Here is a 12,732-nt window from a genome sequence, read left to right as displayed (position 1 = left end):
ATAGGTGGCTCCCAAGAGCCTACCCAGGGCAACAGGAGGAGAAGCCAGGGAGGGGGAAATGGGCACAGCAGCAGGCACTGGGCTGGGGGCTCCCTGCTCCCCTGACCATCTCCACTGACCAGGCCAGTCCACAAAAGACATCTACACTGTCGGCCACACCTGCCCACCAGCCCACCTCTGTCTGTGGCTGCTGCCTCCCGGGGCTGCCTGAGGCCTGACCCACCCACAGTGCTCAGGACAGGAGGGAAGGTGACCAGGCTGACCCATGACCCTGCCTCACTGGGCCACCATCAGAGACACTTTTTCAGATCAGGCACAGCCAGACTTGCCTGCTTGAATCCTGGGGTACAGACGGGTGAGAACACAGAGAAAACAAAGGCAGTAAGAAGGGGCTGCGATGGAAACAGGCCTGGTCCAACAGGCATTCCAGAGGCAAGGTGAGAGTTAAGAGGCTGGGCACAGTGGCTCATGCCTGTGATCCCAGCACTTTGGGAGGCCAAGATGGCTGGATCACTTGAGGTCAGGAGTTCAAGACCAGCCTGGCCAACATGATGAAACCGCGTCTCTGCTAAAGGTACAAAAATTAGCCAGGTGAGCTGGCGCATGCCTGTAATCCCAGCTACTCGGAGGCCAAGGCGCAGAATTGCTAAACCCAGTAGGCGGAGGTTGCAATGAGCCAAGATGTTGCACTCCAGCCTGGGCAACAGCCCGAGACCCCATCTTTTAAAAAAGATAAAAAGAGGGTATGGTCGGAGCCAGCAGGGCTGGGTTTGGGGGTGTCCTCACCATGGATCTTTGGGAACTCCCCAGAAGACACGCCGGCCTTGCAGGGTCAAGGGGGCCTGCTCTGGAATTCTGCTCCAGCACTTGGGTTCCTCAGTCCCAGAAATTGCCCGTTCAGCTTTCCAGCCTGAGAAGAGAAGCAATGGCCATCTCCTTCTTCCTTAAAACCACATTTTACTGAGGCCTTGAAGAGAAAATTATTCAACCAGGAAAGGCATCCCACATCCCCTTTCAGGTCTGTCCATGCCCTGGCTCTTCCCCGGTTCAGACGGGAGAGGGCTCAAGGGAAGATCGCCAGGCCTCAGAGCCCTTGGGGATTATGGCTTTGACGACAGCTCCCTTTTCTTTCTCTAACCCCAGGCTCTCTCGCTGCAGGAACCCTGCCTAAATTCCTGTTTGGCTAGGGTGAGCCCAGGCAGCTCCTCTCTGGTGGGTTCAACAGAAGCCCCAGCTCCAGGGCTCAGAGCAGGCCCCTGTGCTGCTTTTCAGGCTTAGAAAAATTGTGGAGAATGGGGCAATGTGTATGCTGATTTCCCCGCCTGGATGGACCGTGGTCAGCACGCAAAAGCCAACACAGAACAGCACTGGGGAAAACACAAACACTGTGCAGACCCCAGCGGCGGCCTGGCCTCTGAGGGAGTGGGCAGGAAGGAGGGGCTGGCAGGGGAGAGCTCAGCAGGTTCAAGGCCCTCAGACGGCTCTCCAGGAAGAGGAACTGGACTCTAACTCTTATATCAAAGTAGGTTTGGGTTCCTCCACATGCCAGAGGTGTAGGGGTCAGCCAAGCATGAAGGCTCAGACCCTGCAGATGAAGGGAGCTCCATCCACATCCCGTAGCAGGTTCTGACTTAGAAGCTGCAGGTGCGATCTGCAGCCAGGCAAGCCCAGGCCACCCGTGTGGATGACGTGTGATGACCAGTGTGATGCTGCTCTGCAGGGTGGAGGGGCAGGGCCCAGAGTCCTCGAGCTGATCCCCAAGACAGGCTCTAGGCAGCATTCTAGGGGACTGCTTCCCTGACACCACTCAGTAACAAATCCATTTCATTTTTCCCATCTGGCTGGTGCACCTAGAAGCAGCCTCCCTGCCTACAGGACTTACTGCCGGATGAGGGACGGCAGCAAGCTCACAGCGCCTCTTAACTCTTAAAAATGGGGCAAATTAGGCCAGGCATGGTGGCTCACGCCTGTAATCCCAGCACTTTGGGAGGCCAAGGCGGGCAGATCATCTGAGGTCAGGAGTTCAAGACCAGCCTGACCAACATGGCAAAAACCCATCTGTACTAAAAAAATACAGAATTAGCCTGGGAATAGTGGCATGTACCTGCAATCCCAGCTACTCCGGAGGCTGAGACAGGAGAATCGCCTGAACCCAGAGGCAGAGGTTGCAGTGAGCTGAGATCACCCCACTGCACTCCAGCCTGGGTGACAGAGCAAGACTCCATCTCAAAAAATTTAAAAAAAAAATTGGACACACATGTCTGTGTGTGTCATGGGGAGGGAACGAACACCTCACAGCCAACCCACTCCGATGCATCAGTGACATGGCTGGGTCATAACTCACCAAGGCTAGGCTTGGGCATGGCCTTTGTGGAAATAAAACAAGGTAGCACAAAACTCTAAATAACCCACTCAAAACAAAATCGGACCGCTTTCTAAAAGTGACTGCAAGAGGTACCTCTTTAATGTGCATTCATAGTCCAACATTTTATATGGATGGACATTATCTCAAATAACCAGAAGGCAGGGATCAACTTCAAGGACGAGCAGATGCTGGAGGAAAATTCAGAACTCCACAGCTGAGCATTTAAGTAGCTTTTCCTCCCACCACAAGTATCCTTCCAACCTCAAAGCCAAAATGTAGATCCTTTCCTGGTCCAGACCAGCTTTGAAAACTCCACACACCGTGTTGACAAGGGGACCCCAGGCAAGCACATGCATCTGTGCCAGAGCCAGACTGGGGGGCCCCCTTGGGCCCAGCAGATCCTAGACTCGGGGTCCCCCCCAGGCCCAGCATGTCCTAGACTTCCGGTACCCCTCATGTTCAGCAGGCCTTAGAGCTGGTTGCCTGCAGGCTCTCCTGGAAGGCAAGCAGGGACACCCATCACTCTGATGCAGTGTCACAGCAGCACTGCCGAGAGAGGGATTTCAAATGTGAGACACATGAGAGTAAACGTAAGGAAAGAAGAACCCAGGCGGCATCTGTACGAAGCCTTGAAAGAGAAGCAAAACTCCAGCTGCAGGAGATGGAGGGAGAAAGGAAGGGGTGCTCAGGGATCTTGGGCAACAACCCACTCTGGGATGGAGAATAAGGATGGAGGGCAAGCTGGGGACGGGACCTAGGCGTCTCCCAGGCAGAAAGGAAGAGACAGGAGGGCAGGAGGGTCTCCCTGTGGTCAGCAGGCAGCCTCCAGGGCAGTCTGGGACTCTGGGCAGAAGGCTGGGTGGGGCTGGGTGGGGCTGAGACGGGGGCTGTCCTGGAAACAGTTCAGATTCGAGCTACACCACTCACCTGGGAAGCTAATTTGCCTCCCAGCCTCAGTGTCCAGCACGGAACGCATTAACGAGAATTAAACGCGTTACCGCAGTCCCGATGATTAAAATAACTGTCAAATGTGTGTCTTTGCCCCTTGCGACCTACGTCATCTTTCTCGTTCCACTTCTTAAAGGCCCAGTCTCAATGAAACTAATGTTAAATACAGTAAGTCATCCCAATTTCAAATCCATTTTTCCCTAAACAAAACTTTGGCAAGGGCAGAATGAACACAATTCCAGGTGCTGACGAACGACTGACAAACCACGTGTTCCGGTGGCAGCAACTGGGCGGGTTTGAACCACCTGCACCTGGATCCGTGGGGCAGATGACGGCTGGGAAACTCGGAGCTGAGAGGGAACTTGTCCCCAGCTCTGAGTACTGTAAAGAGGGGGCAGCACCTCCAGTTAGGAGCCACGTGGGCTGCCCACAGAGCATGACTGCTAAAGATTTTTGATTTTCAGAACTCAAAGAAACCCTGTAGGTGTAAAGACCCCCGTGCTTTGACAAGTTACTCAGCACGACGCACAGGGGAGTCAGGTCTGGCTCACTGTGAGACCACGCCAGGCCCTTGCTGCTGTCAGTTTGCCGTCCGAGAGTCTCAGGGATCTTCCAGAGCCTTCTAAAGCAGGCCTGGGGGCATAGAGCAGCACCTAAGCTCCCGCTCGCCTCCCACTCAGGCGAGGCAGGTCAGCCACTGGCAGCTCTGCGGTCCCTGAGTTGGGAGACCTGGAGGGGCCCCCGGGACCAGGTGAGAGGCTCCTCCCGCCCTGACCCAGGGCCCGTCTTCTCACACTCCTCCTCTGGTGTGTGGATTGCAGGCAGCAAAATGAGAAAAAAGAAGAGGACCCAGATGGCTGCTGCCCAAGCCCTTAGACCAGTGCTGAACACGACGGAGGCGTGAAGCCAGGCGTGAGAGAGAGGTGGGGCCCAGCAAGCTCGTCTGTCGCAGCTCAGGCCATCTGGTGCCTCCACTTTTCCTCCCCAGCGTCTAGATCCCAAGTGCTCGCCCCCACCTTGCCTGGTCACCCTGACTCACGCAGAGCACTGCGGCCTACTTCCTGAGGGCTGCCCCACCTGCACCTTCCTGGCACAGGCCATGCTCCCCGGCCACAGTCCCAAAGAAACCCCGAGGCACAGCAAACGTATCCTACAACTTCACGCAACTCCAGGGCAAACCACACATTCCGTTGCCTGAGCACACAGTCACCCTCTTGAAGGCAGGGCTGCCGAGTAGAGGCTTCTGCTGCTGCAGGGCGAGGGATGGGAGTAGGGCCACAGACACCCACGCCTGTGTCGACAGCCTCTCTCCTCTGCAAGGCCTGAACGCTAATCCTGGCCACGGCAGATGTGCTTGGCCTGAGCAGATTAAAGCATCCTCTGAGTTACTTTCCTTCCCAATTAAAACACTTAAAATTTGCACTTAAAAAATTTAAAGTGCAAATTGTGAAATGAAGAAAAGGATGAAGTGATGGGTGAGACCAATCTTCCCACAAGGAAAGCGCCTCATGCCATTACCCGTGGGGAGAAGAGACCACACTTGTATCGGGCTGGTTCCTCAACACCGAAGATAAAAAGGGAGACGTTTCCAAACTACACTTCCACTGGCAAGTATCTATTAGTCATTATCTCTGAAGCAGGCTCAGTGGAAGCCTGAGATCGAAAACATTTTAATTCAGGTGAAATTCCTCGTGCTCATTTTTGTTTTGAGTTTTTTAAAGTGGCATTTGGGGAAATTTTGTCTGAAAGACAGAAAAAGTGCCGGGAACCTCAAGAGGCCATGAACGCACATCCCACCCCAAGGCCCCGCAGACGTTCTGGACTGGGCAGTGGCTGCCCCTGGGGGCTGTCCTGAAGCAGGGATGGGTCCTGTGGTCTTCCAGGAGCAGAAACCCCAGCAGCCACTGCTTTCTTCCCTCCTGGGAAACACTGCATTTCTGGGTCTGACTAATCTAATGATGCTGGTTCCCAAAGACCATTTTCCGGTAAACTCACACCACAAAAATTCCTGTTAAAATTACGTCTGTAGACAACTCACTTCTGGTTTATTCATGAGTGAGTTCACAAGGTAAAAGCAGAGCGGGAGGACCTAAGATGAGGAGGCTGGGAGAGAGGAGGAAGGAAAAGCCCCCAGCTCCCCACAGGCTCCCGGCTCCTCTCTCCAGCCCAGGTTTCTGCAAGAGAACAGGCAACAAAAGAGGGGCTCTGAGATGCATCTTGCAGCATCGGGACAGGCAGATCATCCACTCTCCAAGATGCCTGAGTAACATGAAGTCTGGCTGACTGTCCAGTACCCTGCTGGCTCGCAGATCAGGTGACCGCCAGCAGCCCCCACCCATCCCACAGCTCACCCCTGACCCCGCTCCACCAGCTGGCTCCGTTCTCTACCTCCTTATCCACTCCAGGCCTGGTGCTGATTAAAGTGTTATGGTTGTTCCTGCTCTCATCCCCACCCTGAGTCCTGACAGAGGGACTGGGTGGCCCCAATCCCTGATCAGCCTTTTCCAAAGTAGACATGTCTTTTGCACCGAGTCCATCCAGGAGAAAAGCTCAGCCCCCACCAGCCTGCCCACCGCCCTGAGCAGCTGCTGGAGGCCCCGGGCGTCTCTCTGGCACTTTGTCAGTCTTCAGGAACCTCTCCTGCTCTCTCTGCTAACTGGCATTCCAAATGGCTTGGCCATAACTAGACTGAGCAGCAGCAGGAAGGAGGTTAGTCAGGCTCTGACCCCCGTCTCCTCAGTGCAGAGTGGTGGGTCTGCTCTGCCCCCCACAACACCACAAATGTCATTGTCTGCACACTCAGTGACCCTAGGCCCAGGCGGAGGCAGGGCGGTGGGGGCTGGGTCTCTGGGCAGCACCAGGGAGAGCGCTCACCACCTCCACGCCAGGGGACAGGCCAAGCTCCAGCCAATCCAGGCTGACTGCAGAGCCAGCACTGCCGCTGGTCAGCTGCCAGAGCTGCCCAGCATGCACCCCCGTGCCCGCATAACCTCTGCCAGCCTCTCCCTGACATCTCTGGGCACTAACAGAGCTACCAAGCAGAGGCTGCAACCCCCAGAGCAGAGCAACTTCGCATCCCACATGGCTACAAAGGGTCATCTCAGAGTTTTTCCCCACTCATGCACCAGGAGCATTCAAGGCAGTGGGTGACCACTGCCTTTGCCAGAATCTTCCAAGAGGGATCAGAGCATTGGCTCTGAACAATTGAGGCTACCTCCAGATCTGTGAGCAATGACTGAGGGTCACACAGCCCCCTGAGTGGCACTTTAGACAGAATCAGCCCCCTGCCTTGGGTAAGCTCCCAAGCCCTCTTCAGGGATCCATAGCCCAAAGGGGTCAGAGCTCAGGCTGTTCCTGAGTGGAAAGGCCTCTTTGTCTAACTCTATGTGGCTCCTGCTCAGGCTCCTGGATCAGCAAGCACCCTGTGAAGTTCAGCACTGTCCAGGTGCCCAGAGGGCAGGAGAACCCTGTGGGAGTCTCAGTCTCTACAGGACAGAAGAGTTCATAAAGCTGACTCCTTCTCTTTGAAAACAAACTGCCCTCTAAGCCCTGACCCAGCCTCCTCTGCACAAGGAACAGCTACCCAGGGAGACAGGGCAGGGTTGCAGCGCCCTGGCTGGTACCGCTGGACCCCAATCCCTGCTCTCTTACTCTTTTGTTTACTGTTAATTAACAGGGCCATATGGAAGGAGGTGATAATCACAGTCAAGGACCAATGGGAGGGGAGCCCTAGGTGGCAGGCAGGGCCGAGGGGAGCCACCCTTAGTCAGGCCTGGGTGAGGACACAGCACCTCACTCCCCAGGCCAGAGTGAGGCCAGGGCAGTCTCTGTCAGCACCTCGGAGGAGACAGAGCCTCAGCACCAAGTGGGTCCCCCAACTCTGCCCCAACACCCCTCCCACCTTTTCTGCACTAAGCCACTGGTGTTAGAAGTGTCCTCGGGTTTCTGTGATTTAAAAAAAAAAAAAAAAAAAAAAAACTACAAGGGCAAAATTCTCCTCCTCCCTCTCCCAAAAGGATAATTACAATCATTGCTGTCATTATCATCATTATAGTGACAGTGTCGATGCCCACGACCAAACCCGCATGCAGCCACGGAACCCCCCCACCACCACCACCACAGATGTTTTGTTTCCAAAATTAAAAACCAACTTTACCAGCCAATGGTGTCCACTGATTCAAAGGTGCTGCTGAGACAAGAAAAGCCCTGGGTGGCTCAGAAGCAGCAGTGAGAACCCACCCCACCAACACAAAGCCACCAGCACTTTTTATTTTCCTGGTTGATGAAGAAGAAAGTGAATTCAATGGACAGAGCCAAAGTCCATGGCCCCAGAACTGCAGACAATGGTATGAAGGTGTTCATCGCTTACACCGACTTCTTAGCTAACCCTGATTTCTAGTTTTAAATATAAAATTCCAGTTACACTACCACCACACACAACCACACTCCACAACCCCACGGACAAGTAACGAGAAAAGGGGCTGAGAGGAGCGGCCAGTATTTACTTCTGTACATCTGTCCACAGACACATGCACCCTCAATATTGACCCTCAAGTTTAGAAATGCATGACATGCAGACAAAACGCTCATGTGAGCACCTCTACTCAGTACCTTGGGTGGGGGGGGTCACACATGACACACCCCAGACTCTGAGACCCTACTTCAGAGAGATCTTCTGTCTATGGGGCCGTGCTCTCCCCAGGTACGGAGCTGCTGGGTCCCAGGGCCACAGACATATCCGTTGTTCATCTTCCAGAAATGCGCATAAAGTTTCTCATCTCGATCTGCACTCCCCTCCCCGAATGTCTCCTCTGTCAGACGCACAACATGTCCCCTGGAATCTCAGAGGAGCAGGAACAACAGAGAGACCAGAGGAAAACAGCACACGGCAGGCCAGGGAGGAGAAGAAAGCCTCAGTCCTCCAGGGCAGTTTCAAAAAGCCACCCTCAGACCTGCCTTTCCTGCAAAGACAGCCTTCATCTTAGAAATTAACTCTGCCCTCGCGCCCTCTCCCTGTCTCTGTCCAAGAGGAAAAGCCAGGCATTGGGTATCTGCCTTTGTCAGAAAGAACATAACATTGACTTACCTTTCCCCACAGCTATTGTCTGTCCTCTTTCAAAATGACATCACGGAAAGCAATCATGAAATTTACATGGGGGGTGCAGGGGGGACTGGGGGAGGAGAGGGAAGGCAGCTGCCTCCCTTACACGGTCACATGTGGGGAAGCCTGCGTGCGGGTTTCAATTAAATATCTTCTCCCCTTAGTGTGCGAACTCCTAAGCCAGCTAAAGGCGACGTCTCATTTACTTAATGACTGCTCTCATTAGCAGCGGTGGCACGGGCTGGCGGAGGAGGCTCCTTTGTAAATACGCTACCCATGAACCCTTGGGGCTCCAATATATCTGTTTACTCTCTGAGGTGAAATAAATTTACAGTATAGCATCAGAAAGATGGATCCGCTGAATTGGGGGTGAGAGGTGTCCCAGGCCGGCAGAGCCCTGTGCCCTGCTTGGAGCCTCGGCCAACAGAAGGTGCGTAGGTTTGTCCACAGTGATTCATAATCAATGTGCAGCACGACTGAGTTTTTTTTTTTAATGCAAAACACGCAAAAGGGCAGAGAGTATTACAACCACCACATTCACCCCCCTCTGCTTTCTCTGCCAGTGGTTCAGTCCAATAATTCCTAATAGCGGCAACGGGAATGACAGATGCCCTGGGTTAGCATGGCTACAGCGAAAGTACTTTACAATATTTATTGGTGGTTAGGAATATGACCTTCTATCATAAAGAACGGGCTGCAGAATTTATTACTCAAACGAACCAGGAACATTACATATTGGCTCATCTGCATATTCAAGTACCTGTGACATAAATGGATAGGTATTTTTTTAACTGCATGAAAGGTTAACTATAGCCACAGACCAACAAATAAAGTCATGCACACAAAGAACAGATCAGCAGAAGACATTTTTCTGTTATTACATGGTCCCTTTTCACTTTAATTTTTACAATTATAAAACCCTCCCAAAGAGAACTCAGGGATCCCTGGGGCATGAGTATCCCACCCCTAAAAACACTAAGTTTACTCTGACTAGAGGGAAGAACATTGCCCAAGTTTTCTGCTCTTTTTCTGATTCTTTTACAAACTGCCTGAAGGAGCTATCCAATGAAAATGAAGAAGAGAAAAATCCATAACACACACAATGGACGTGCCCACCCACTCTTTATGCAACCTGACTGTCTGCCTTCTCATCTGCCAGTTTGTGATTTTTCCCCCACATTCAGGGATAAATGTAGGAATTTCCTCAGTAAGAGTAATCAAGAGCCAGAGTATTATTCTTGTTTGCAGCCCAAATCTCCTTCTTGTACTAATAAATCAAGCAAACGGTTTTCCATTATCATATCAGGATGTCAGAAGCTAAACTGGAACCCAAGGCTGAAAACTGAACGTGAGACACTGTGAGACACCTGCAGAGATGCTACCATCAGGGGCCAGCTGGAGAACCAGCAAAACTCTCTTCTCAGGAGTTCAGTGCAGAGATTGCAACAGACAGTAAACATTTCTTGGTAAATTATGCAAGAACACAATACCCCAACTTAATTAGCACTAAAGGGCTCAGGCCACCAAAAGTGTGAATGAGACAGAACTGAAATATTTTGCTTTCTCCAAGAGAGCATGTTTTGAAAATCTTAGTGGCTTATTTTTAACATGCAGTTAGTGCTTTACACACAAACCAATGAGCTTCACCCCAAAGGCAAGTATCTTAGATTCTTGTACACACACATCATCCTCAACAAATAAAACACAAAATGCACACAGAGATATTGTTTAGATTGAGCACAAGGAAATTAGTGCAGGCCTGCACTGGTCAAACTGAGAATGAAATATTAATTAGTCAAATGAGAACAGCTTGAGGTTTCCACAATGACTGCCTACCATTTTTTAATTCTTTAATAAACTTATATCCGTTAGCATAAAAGGACACGTTCAGCTAAGCGATCTCCTGAAAACCCATTTCTATCTCCTCTGGACATGCTGTGAGTGCCAGGATGTTTTACATCCCAAACCTTCGGCATTCAGAAATTCTATTAAACTCTTATCGGTAGGCTGCAGGCGCCAGGCAGGCTTGCAGGCCATTGTTCCATGATGGAGATAGAATCAAAGGGAGGGCCATTGCTGAATCAGCCTTATTTCCCAACAACACCCAAGGTTTCCTGAAAGTGACTTAATTCAGATATGCAGTAGTCAGGCCTAAGAAGCCACCGCGCAGCAGAGGTGGCATCAGGGAGACACAAACTTGTGCAGCATGGCTTCGTGGGCGCAAGGGGTTTTTCAGGGAATAGAGACGGTATTTGTGAAAACGTGAGTTCCGCGGCACTTCCCACTTCCCCCTCGGAACAGTCAGTAGCAGGCCCTGCTCGGGAAGAGCCTTCAGAATGTGCCTGGAAACTTAAAATTAGGACCCAGAGAGCCTGGGAGGTTCGAGTGGGATGAGCAGTTTCCGAAGATGAGTTTCGAGGAGCAAAGGTTCGAACTCGTTCGCCGGCACGGCCAAGAGAACAAAGGAGTCCAGGGGAAGGCGCAGGGCGGAGAGGGGCCTGCGCGTTTCCCGGTCCGGCCGCCGCCCGGCAGCCCCGGGAAGGCGCCCGAGCGGTGGGTGGACCCGCGGTCTGATCAGCACTTCGGACAGCGCTCTCCCCCCGGAGGCCTCTTTGTTCTCGGCGCAGGGAAGCCTGCGAGCTGGCACCGAATTCAGACCGCTCCACTACGGGCTGCCAGGCTGAGACGGAGACCTGCAACCCCGAGGCTCCCGAGCCTGCTAGGGGGTTCGCAGCCCAAACCAACAGGGAGGGTGGCCTGTGAGAACAGCAAGGTATCATCGATCGCACACTGCTTTCTTAGAGAGGGTGGAAACGTGTCAGGCATTTTTGAATTATAAAGTATTTTCTCTTCCATAACTAGGCACGGCGCACATTGTTTCTTTGGGTTTTATTTCATAAAGATCTGTGGGAAAGTCACATGTGACTTTTTAATAAATGTTTGGAAAGATACACCAGGAAATAACTCCTGTCTGACTGGCGGGTCCTCAGACTCCACGCGGGAGGGAAAGGCGAGATTTGCAAAAGCAAACTTGCTGAGCCGCCCTCACTGAGAAAGTGCTTTGTGTGAGTGGGGAGCCGGCTTAATGATCGCTTAGCTGGTAAGATCATTTCAAATAAAGTGTAATTACTTGTGCAAATCTGCACACAGACATTCCAAGTGTCAGTTCATTTGCTTCATAAAAACTCTTTCAAGTAATTTTGGTCTAAACTTTCTGCATCTGTAATTGGCACCACCTTCTCCGGTGACCAGCTGGGGGTGAGGGTTTTCTTGTTTCCTTCTGAAAGCTTCCCCGCAGATGGGCGCCTGCCTTAATGCCGCAGACGACAATTAGGGCCGTTGTGTGAGGCCGAGATGGTGAGCATTAATATTGTATAGAACAGCTGAGGGCGGGGGTGCTGCCCCAGGCCAGCCCTGGCAGATGGAGCAAACAAAACCGGGACCCACTCTCCGCCACACTCGGGGCTGACTTGTGTTTCTGTCTCACACTCATGCAGACACTCACAAACATTTGGCATCCAGTTTGTGAGACCCTCACATCACGTGCGCGCACGCACACACACGTGCACTTTCACACACAGCAACTCTGAGTGTGATGAGGATGCAAGCTGAGCGGCCCCAGCCAAAGCCCCTGAGTTACAGTAAGTCGCAGGGGACATCTGTCACACACAGATTCTCTCTGCCCACCTTCTCACAGAGCCTTGCTCCCAAGCCAAGGGCTCCCAACACCCACCAGTTGACTGGCCCGAGGGGCAGGTCTGGGCAGGTAAATCAACAGAAAGGAGACCTGGCTGGCATCTGCACACACCCTGCCCACCACCCTCCCACCTCCAACCTTCCGTGGGGCAGCGTTCAGAGGGCTCTGCAAGCCACAGGGTCCTCGAGAAGGGGAGGTAGCTGTTTTCCCGAGGCCCGGGCTGTTGTTTGTTCTGGGGGGAGCGTGTCTGTCACCTCCTTGGCTGCCCAGAAAAGAGCACTGAGCACTGATTGGGGGACACACACAGCTAATTAGTCCCTTTGGCATCTCAGCAGAAACTTGTGAACAGACCAGGGAGGGATGCGAGGGGCTGGGGGCGGTACGCACCCAGGAAGGTCCCGCAGAGCGTCATCCTGGCCAGGGAGTGCACCTTCTCTCTGGGAACACACGTCACCTCATGCTGGAAAAAGTTGCTGCTCAAACTTGTGTTCCAGGGCCCTGGGGAGACCCCACTGCCTCCAGCCAATCAAGACCAGGGAGCAGATCATCACAAATCGATGCCCCGGCTGCCTGCCAATGAGGCTCTCTCCTCCACACAATGGGCTCAGGCTCCAGACAACC

At 52.7% G+C, this 12,732-nt stretch overlaps 1 protein-coding gene across 6 annotated transcripts in view; it reads right to left on the bottom strand.

Moving 5' to 3' along the window:
• The window catches only part of MYT1 (myelin transcription factor 1), a 69,401-nt gene extending 60,698 nt beyond the window's left edge, over window positions 1-8,703 (bottom strand). For all 6 annotated transcript variants that reach the window (XM_074406814.1, XM_074406815.1, XM_074406816.1 and 3 more), the window contains exon 1: window positions 8,400-8,703. The gene's annotated coding sequence lies outside the window, so the exon portion shown is untranslated. The remainder of the gene's footprint in view (window positions 1-8,399) is intronic.
• Between the last annotated feature and the right edge of the window lie 4,029 nt (window positions 8,704-12,732).

The sequence above is a fragment of the Saimiri boliviensis genome, chromosome 9, assembly GCF_048565385.1.
Source record: "Saimiri boliviensis isolate mSaiBol1 chromosome 9, mSaiBol1.pri, whole genome shotgun sequence".
In the NCBI taxonomy this organism is placed as follows: domain Eukaryota; kingdom Metazoa; phylum Chordata; class Mammalia; order Primates; family Cebidae; genus Saimiri; species Saimiri boliviensis.
Note: the sequence above shows the minus strand (reverse complement) of the source record. Positions and strands in the feature narration are given on the sequence as shown.